A 9,923-nucleotide genomic window follows, 5' to 3' on the forward strand; every position below is an offset into this window, starting at 1 on the left:
TTTTTTTTTTTGAAGAAAGTGCATTTGACATTGTGGAAAAGCATGCATCCCGTTCTTTCTATTGAGAAACATAGAGGCTTTGAGGTATGCATGCACAACATTTGAATGTGATGGTGGAATGTATGAATGAGTGACTAGAAGGTTAAAAACTATTGAAATAGCTATGAATGTCAATGTAAAAATCGCGTCCAGTTATAGCTTGAAATGACACCATTTTCCTTAATATTTAGTGGTTACACATTTTGTCAAACACTTGTCAGGCACCTTCATAACCTCTATTAGTAGGATAATCTAAGTAACTTCATTTCCTTACTTAAAAATTAACAAGAAATATAAATATAAATCATAAATGAAGATACTAGGAATTTTTGCAAAAAATGAATTCACTAGTTATGATTTATATATCTATTTAATCCATGCACCTATGAATTGCATTCAAGCCTCAAGTATTTTAAATGTAGCTCAATGTAGGTGTGACAAACTTCATTTAACAATTATTATCTTGAAGTAGTAGAGAAATCTTAATCTCCTTATTACAATCCACGACTACTATAAACTTATTCTTTTCTTATCAACAATTACATATGACTAATAAAGAAATATTATTGCTCTTAGTCTTTGGTAAGTACTGATAGGAATCAGTTAGAAAGTCTATAAGGCTATAGACGAGAAGTCTTGAAATTGTATCCTAGTGTGTAATAGTATACCCAATAAATATTAAAAAAGGACAATAAATACAAATTTTTATATGATATAAAGATGTAGATCTTTCAATATTGTATTATCTTTTCTAAATAGCTAATGTGTAATAGTTAGGAATTATATCTTATGATTATTGACATGATTCAATAGGATGCATTTTGTTGTAATATTGTAAAGACTTTGCAATACATATATTTTTTGAGTATCTTCCAATTATAGGAGTCTATTTGGTGAAATTTGTTAATGAAAACAAAAGCAAACTAAAATAAAGAAGAATAGAAAAGACATTATAAAACCATAGATAAGCTCAAGATTTATAATGGTTCATTATAAATTAGCTTCAGCCAATGCCAATGTGTGAAATATCTTTATTCGCTTTTGAAATACTATTCCATACAGTGTTTGTACACATATTTTTATACAAGCATAAGATAAAGATTGAAAGTTAAAATAATGTCAAAGGTCATGTGACCTTAGGCTACACATTCCAAACAACCTCAGTCTTTAGGCTGAATTAGTATCATGATGAAGTGACATCTTTGCATTTTCACTTTAGAGTTTTACATGATATCCAATGCCATCAAAGACATTAACATCATCAAACAATTTTGATGTAAATTCAACATTTAATCTTTGAGAAAAAAACACCACTTTCAATAGGTATATAAAGTTTTCCTCCACCAAAAAATGAACCCTTGAATACATAGATGATATTGGACAAACTCTTTTGCTCCCTTTTTATGTAATATTTAACAGGGAATCTAAAGGTTGTTATCTTTAGTACAGGTTGAAGTGGTAGAAAAGATTATTTATTATTTATAAAATAGACCTTTTCCATTAATTTAGCACTTCAAAGAGATTTTGAAGAGAAATAGAGTTGCATTTTCCATGACTACTATAAAACAAATGGAATATTTTAAAATGCTTGATGAACATATAGAAGAGAATACAAGTTAGCAATGTATTTAATACAATTTTTTTTAATAGATAAGAGGTGGAAGCCAAGGATAATTATTAATATTTTTTGTGATTAATTATTATTATTTGTTAAGTTGGAGTAGACCCGATCCCAAGCCCTCCTAGATAAGAGGTTCATAGTATACTATTTTGTTGTAAGCTCTTGCCTAATCCATATATATATATATATATATATATATATATAGAGAGAGAGAGAGAGACTTCAAGTACAAGCAACTAGTTTTCTTATCTTGAAGAAAGTGCATTTGATATTGTGGAAAAGCATGCATCCACTTCTTTTTATTGAGAAACATATAGGCTTTGAGGTATGCATGCTTAACATTGGAAAGTGATGGTGAATGTATAAATGAGTGCCTACAAGCTTACAAACTCTTGAAATAGTTTTGAATGTTAATGCAAAAACCCTCTATCCACAATAATTAGCCTACGAGGATCACAATAATAGGTTAATACTTGAAACTCTAATGTTGACAAAATTTGGGGACATTACAGTCCTCTGTCCACGGGACTGCTTGTCATCAAGCAATTTGGAAACATAATGAACTCCAACCTCCACCTAGATCCCAAATGGAGAAGTACATGGAATCATTGTCAACATTGAGCCAACTTTATGCCAATATCATCAAGACCATTAACATGTCATGCAACATAGCACCCAAAACTTGTGCTAATGATGTAGAAGTTATAATGTCACCAGAACACAACTCTATAGAAGATCTATTTAACCTCTTCTTCCCTGTATCCATCCACATAATATATATATATGACTACAACCCTGATCATCACCAACAAGTGTTAAAAAATATGTAGCTATAGGAAAACCATATAAAATCATGCCAATTGTATCAAGAATAGGTGTAGCCACATTAAAAAACATGGACATGAGAACAACACTAATTGTTGCAATAGAAAATTGAATTGAATCTACAATTGACGAAAACTCATAATCATCAATATGTGCACTATCATTAGAACAGACATCAACAACTCCATGCATATTGATGAATTCCTCCATAGATGGCTCAATTAGTATGGAAGTAGCCACCAACACCCATATAAATGTATTATCAGATTCTCGTACTCCCACTATCATCGCATTACCATCAAATGCATAATCTTGGGAACTAATGCCAACAAATACATCATCTAACTATTATACAATACCCTATGTCTTAGATTCTCCATCCCTAGGAAGAGAAGTACATCTTCTGTGAGTACAATATCTACTTGGAATGAATCTCCCTTCACCATCCATGCCACTATACTAATCACAAAATTAATCTAAAAATCTCAAAATTAAGCACCTACCAAAATAATAATTGATCCCAATTCTTGTAGTTTGGTAGGAAACTACTCTGGTACCACTGTAAAAACCTTGTTTGGTTATAGCTTCAAGTAACACTAATTTCCTTAATATTTAGTGGTTAGACATTATATCAAACACTTGTCTAGCACCCTCATAACAACTCTTACTAGGATGATTTGTGTAACTTCATTTCCTTGTTTAAAAATTCACAAGAAATATTAATATAAATCATGGATAAAGATGCCAGGAAGTTTTTCAAATAATGAATTCACTAGTTCTAGTTTCTATATCTATTTAATACATGCACCTATGAATTACAATCAAACATCAAGTATTTTCAATATAGAAATATTGGTTTGATAAACTTCATTTAACAATTACTGTAGATTAAATTAGAAGAGAAATCTTAATCTCCTTATTACAATCCATGACTACTACCAATTTATTCTTTTCTTATCAACAATTACATATGATTAATAAATAAATATAATTTCTCTGATTAAGAGAAAGCTATATGCAATTTGAAATAAAAAAATGTTGGTGTCATGAGTCACCTAAGACACACCCTTATAGCCTGTAGTAGGTGTTCATGTGTGTGTAATTTTGTATTTTACTCTTCAACATGCCAAACATAGTCCCCTTTGTGATGTCTGGCCTCCAAACTAAAAAATGCAAGTCATGTTGTTGCTTGTAGCCCCTAGGACATGACTAGAAAACCATTAAAACAATGAGATGATTAAATTGTTCCACTTCTCATGCAGTCCCATAATCTCTAATTTACACATGGCCTCCAATATAACCTCAATAACCCTTAATATGAAATGAAGCTACACAGTTACAATCTATAGATATAATTTTGACCCCAACAATAACACAAACAACCACCACAATGCAAATCGCCTTTGTATAGGTAAATCACTTCTTAGAAGATAAAACAGTTTACTTCTAAACTCATAATGATTGCTTTGGGAATGAATGTAGATCTCCATAATAAATGTCCACCATTCAATTCTTTCTAATCATTCAATGAGAAACTAAATCCTCCATAGACATAGTAAGTATAGTAGGGAGAATTGGCCATTTGTTTACTTCATCACAATTGCCAATGCAATACATAGATCAAAACATAGTAAAGTGCTTCAATAGGATGCATAAGAAATTTAATATATAATCAAGATTATTCTCCTTAGCTACAACAAATATAGTAGGAGATGTTGGTCAATTGTATACTTCAATACAATTGCAAAGAACTTCTTAGACTTAATCCTTATACTTCAGAAAGTGCATACAATTAAGAACTCAAGAAAGCCACAAAGTAAAAAAAAGTAAATATATATTCAAGCACACTTTTCCCAATGAAATTAGGTTGTATTTATAAGCTCCAAATTCCCTTTTATTACCCAAATGTAACTTCACTTAAAAGAACTTCACCACCAAACATTAACTAGAAGCTTCCATTAGATTCTCTTACTTGACTTGGCTTAACTAATTAGCAAACAAAACTTTCCAATGATAGCTCAACTCTCAACTTAAATGAAATTCTAAAGTTAAATTATAATTTTATAATAAGATTTAATAATTATTAATAATTTAGCCACTAAAAATATTATAAATCCCAAACTACCCATCATTTTAATATGTCATCTAAAATAGGAGTCATACCTATTATTTCACCATGTGACCAAATGCACTTTCCAAAAATAGAAAAGGTCCATTTTGATCAACTCCAAATTACCACAAATAGTAAGTACACAAAAGTAAGCATAAATGAAGTCTGATCGAAGCCAAACGAAGACCAACCTATAGCTTATTGAGATGTGGAGAAGATAAGGCCCTCCCAAACCAAGCCACTACTATAGAAGATCCTCTATCCACAATAATTAGCATACAAGGATCACAATAATAGGCTAATCCTTGAAACTGTGATGCCGACAAAATTAGGAACATTACAGTACACCCTTGTCCATCATTGTTGCTAATGTGAAAAAATGCTCTTTAAAGTGTTAGACCATAATATTTGTGTATCATTTAAACTCATTCTCTTTTTGTTGGTGATTAACAGTGATTTCCACAATTGATTGGTGTAATGTGTACACTTTATGGTTTGTTTTAGTCCCAAGCCTAGTTAGGTTTTACTGCCTCCTGATTTGACAAAATTTTAAATAATTTTTGTGAAGGAAAAAATTACCTAAGAATTAGCTAAATACCATGGTAGATATTCCTTTAAAAGATAATAGGGCCAACTAGCAAGACTTTACAGTCTTCTCCACTTTGAATTCTATAGCATTCAGGTAGTTATACCCTAGAATTTATTATTACTTCCTTGTATGACACTATTCACCATAAATTCTTATATAAAGGACATTTCACTTTGATTCTTTTAATTTAGATAGTAGATGAAGGATGAAAATAGCTAATTTCTCATACCTTACACCTATCTAAATTAGACACATACTAGCTTTATAGATCTACAAATAAGACATAAGATACTAACGATTTGATTTATAAAATTATCCATATTATGTAACCTTGTAAAATGCCTAGCATTAATTCATGATCAGCGCTTTATCCATTTGGGCCAATTACTCACAAAATATTCCATACTAGAACATATCTATCTTCTTACTTTGTGAAAATGAAGTCAATACCTAATTTAAAATATCATACTTATCAAAATCTTCCTATGACGCTTTCAATTCTCTTTAGTCATATCAAGCATTTACACAATCATTTTGGTTAATAGAAAAATATGAAACAACATATAATTCAAAATGAAATACAAATAAAATTCAAAGTGCCTGTTAGTGAATTTCATAAAGTTCAAAGATAGGACAAAAAGAGACAATATCTTAATCGGATAACCAAGGTTTTCTTCATTTCTATTTATTTTCTTGAGAAAAACACAATCCAAGTGACAATTTTTTTGTAAACAAGTTGACTCCTAATAATAAGAAGACATTTCAACTCTTAAACTTTAATTCAAAATTATCCATACCATATGTACTCTACTACATAATACTAGACCAACCTGAAACATGAATATACCATACATTCCCTTTTCGAGACTCATTCCCTTTCTCTAGCCTTGGGAACTCATTTGTATATGAGTTGCAATAAACTTTAGGTATAGAGAGAAAAGATACATGCCTCTTTCTTATTTGACACTTACAACTAGTTAGATATAAGACAAAATAAGAAACATATGACAAATGGAGATAGTTTCAAAAGTGAACAACTAGTAGTGCATACACTCAAGATCAACTCTTTGTTTGCAATATAGGCATACCCATAGAAGGTGAAAAACAAAAGTATGTTACCCTATTCTTATTTTTCTCTTCACTTTTTTTTCTCTTCAAGATTTTAGTCCACCTCTATTCATTCACTATCTCTGTCAAGTAATGCTTTATTCTCTGCAACAACTTCACAAGTGACAATATTGATGTCAATATCTGGCCATATGGCATCTCTAACAATATTTATCTTACTTGGACTCCTGGCCTACTTTTCATCCATTATTTCCCTTTCCTCTACAACTATTTGGTTCATCTCCATCTCAATTTTGTATAAAATATAAACTACTTCATAAAACTTGGACACATCAGCCTCATTGTTGCAATAGGTTTTCATTCTTCCATGATTCAAAGTATCCTCAAATGATGTGACCTACTCCTACCATTCCTTCAAATTTCCATCATTGTCAATAATTGGTTGAATAAAACCATGTGCACCATCAGAAATAGCTTTCATCTTGTTTGAAAACAATTACATTTATCCAGAGAAAATACCATCAAGCTCATTTACCTTTCCAATCATTTGACTTAAAATTTGAATCAGTTTAGCAAAGAATTGGGTATAAGAAGCCCACCTTTATATAAACAAGACAATAATGAAAGTGCTTCAAAGCATTGATGTTCTAAAATTTACAAAGTGTAAGAATATTCCTTAGGGTAGAATTTACCCAAGACCAAGGAACTCAAAACACAAGCACAAATTGGACTAGAGTATGATCAAAATAATTGTATAGTATTCAATTCTATGTACAATTAAACTAGGAGTGCCTCAATATAAAGGCCTATGAGATGCATCTAGAATGCCTTGAAATCAACATCATGATAAGTCCAACAACCAAAAACATGTCGACCAGATATGGGTTATCCTCCATTATGCACGAAAGTAAGTGCGATGATGAAAGGATAAGCCTACAAAGGTAAAACATGCACATCAGTGTTGTAGACAACATGTGCTAAATTAGGAGTGTGAAAAACTGTGTTGTCTACATGATAACTCAGTGAATGATGAAAGCTCTTGTGTACTAGACACCATGTACAAAATTAGAGTTGTGTATTTCTGTGTTGTCTACTTGACAACTCTAGAAGATGTGCAAACTCCTAAGTGGCTCGTAAAGAAAACTAATAAAATAATCCAAAATAATAAAATAATGTACTAACCTAAGTAAACTTAAGTAAAGTGTAAATAGTAAATACCTATTTATGCCAAATCACCCCCTTAAGTGCAACTTAGGGGAGTGCACTTAAGCTCACTAATGCAAGATGGGTCTCAGCTATGAGGCCATGTTAGGTACCCATATACAAAAGAAATGCTAGAATGATGCAATGCAATCTATCATAAGTGGAGAAAGAGGGAAAATCTCATGGGGAAAACCCTGCTCAAAAAAGAGATATGAGTACAATAAAGAAGAAGAGAGAGAAGAAGACCTTAGAAGAGGAAAAAATCCTTCCCAGAAGAAGAAGAGAGAAGTCAAGGGACTCCCCTTTCTACAACATCTCACACCCCCAAGAGATCTCACAAATGAGTTTACTTGACCTCAGTGAAGGGTTTGGTGAAGATATCAGCAACCTGCTCTGTTGTAGGATAGTAGTGTAGTGCAATGATTTTCTCATGTATAAGCTCTCTGATATAGTGCATCTGAACCTCAATGTGCTTTGTCTGTTGATGCTGAATTGGATGCTTAGAGATTTCAATGGCACTCTGATTGTCATAATGAATAATTGTTGACTTAGGTAGATCAAATCCAAAGTCCTCTAGGATGTGCTATAACCAAAGAGCCTCTATAGCTACATTGACAACTCCTCGATACTCAGCCTCTGTGGAAGAAAGAGAAACATTGTTTTGCTTCATATTTTGCCAATAGATAGGGTTGAAACCAAGGTGAAATATATACCCTAAATTAGACTTGCAAGAATCTAAGTCTCCTACATAGTCTGAATCTATGTATCCAATCAACTAAAGTGCAGTACCTGATGCATAATGAACCCCATGTTTATATGTACCCTTGATGTAATGCAAAATGAGCTTGGTAGCCTTCCAATGAAGCTCATGAGGTTCTTACATAAAGCATGAAACAATAGCGACTACAAAAGAAATATTAGGACATGTGTGTGTCAAGTATATAAGGCTCCCAACTAACTATCTATATAATGTTGCATCAACAAGTGGAGTTGTGCACTTAGCCTCTAGCTTGACACCTAATAGGAAGGGAGTAGGAGCAAGCTTGCAGTCACTCATGTGAAACCAAGAAAGCAAGTCAAGAGCATACTTGGGCTGTGAAAGTGTGATCCCTATAGAGGACTATATGATCTCTATGCCAAGGAATTAATGTAGCAAACCAAAGTCTATCATGGAAAATCTATCCTGTAGAGAGGTCTTGACACTAGAAATGATGGATGCAGTGCTCCCTGTAATGATCAAATCATCTACATAAAGCACTAGGATCAAATGAGAGTCATCCTTCTAAAGATTGTAAATATTTGAATCAAAATGACATCTAGTGAAACCAGCTAAAAGGAGGAAGGAATCCATTTTGGCATACCAAGCCCAAGGAGCCTGCTTTAGACCATAAATAGACTTCTTTAATCTACAAACCATAGTAGAATCCTGTACAAACTCCTATGGCTACTCCATATAAATTTCCTCATGAAGATCACCATTCAAAAATGTGCTCTTAACATCCATTTGGTGTACAACCCATGCTTGAGCTGCAGCAATTGCTAGTGTTAGGTGAATAGAGTTCATATTGGCAATTGGTGCAAAAGCCTTTGTATAGTCAATACCTAGAACCTACGAGAAACCTTTGGCAAATAGCCTAGCCTTATGTTTATCCACACTTCCATCCGCTGCAAATTTGGTTCGATAGATCCACTTGCATTAAACCACTTTTCTTCCCTTAGGAAGGAGAACTAAGTGCCATGTGTCATTTTTTATCAATGAATTGTATTCTTCCTCCATAGCTTTATCCCATTCTAGAATCCATGATGCTTCCTTAAAAGATTGTGGATCTAAAGCAATGGCTACGTATGCATGTGGAAATGACTTGTGTTGTGACCTAGTCCTTTGAGTGTCTGAAGGATTTCCCACCAATGATCCTACTGCATCAAGAGTTTGTTATGCCCATTAAGGTTTCATTGAAGAAGATGAAGGAATGTCCTCAACTATTTATTGACCCTACGAAGGTGGTGTCCTGTGAGTCAAGGTTGGAGGAATCTCATCTTTTGAGTCACTATCATCACTATGATCACTATCCACAAAGAAGGAAGAAGGAGGAGTTGAAGAAGCCAAACTTGGACATGTCGCTTCAAAATGAACACTCCTCTCATAAAATATTTCATGCATCTTTTGATCCATTAGTTTGTATGCCTTGAGATGATTAGGATATCGAACAAATATGCATGGTTTGTTTTGTGGTTCTAATGCCTTTCACTTTTGTGGAAGTATCCTAGCCCATGTTGGACAACCAAAAACTTTAGAGTGCTTGGCAATTGGTTTCCTACCACACCATGCCTCAAAAGGTGTTATTCCATATAAGGTCTTATGTGGACTTTTTTTTGGATGTAGTTGGCACAACACATGGCTTCAGCCAAAAACACTTGATTGAGAGACTTATGTTGAAGCATGCAGGTATTCATTTCCTTAAGGGTTC

This window comes from Cupressus sempervirens, chromosome 7, assembly GCF_028749045.1.
Source record: "Cupressus sempervirens isolate cs-2001-9-10 chromosome 7, ASM2874904v1, whole genome shotgun sequence".
Classification (NCBI taxonomy): domain Eukaryota; kingdom Viridiplantae; phylum Streptophyta; class Pinopsida; order Cupressales; family Cupressaceae; genus Cupressus; species Cupressus sempervirens.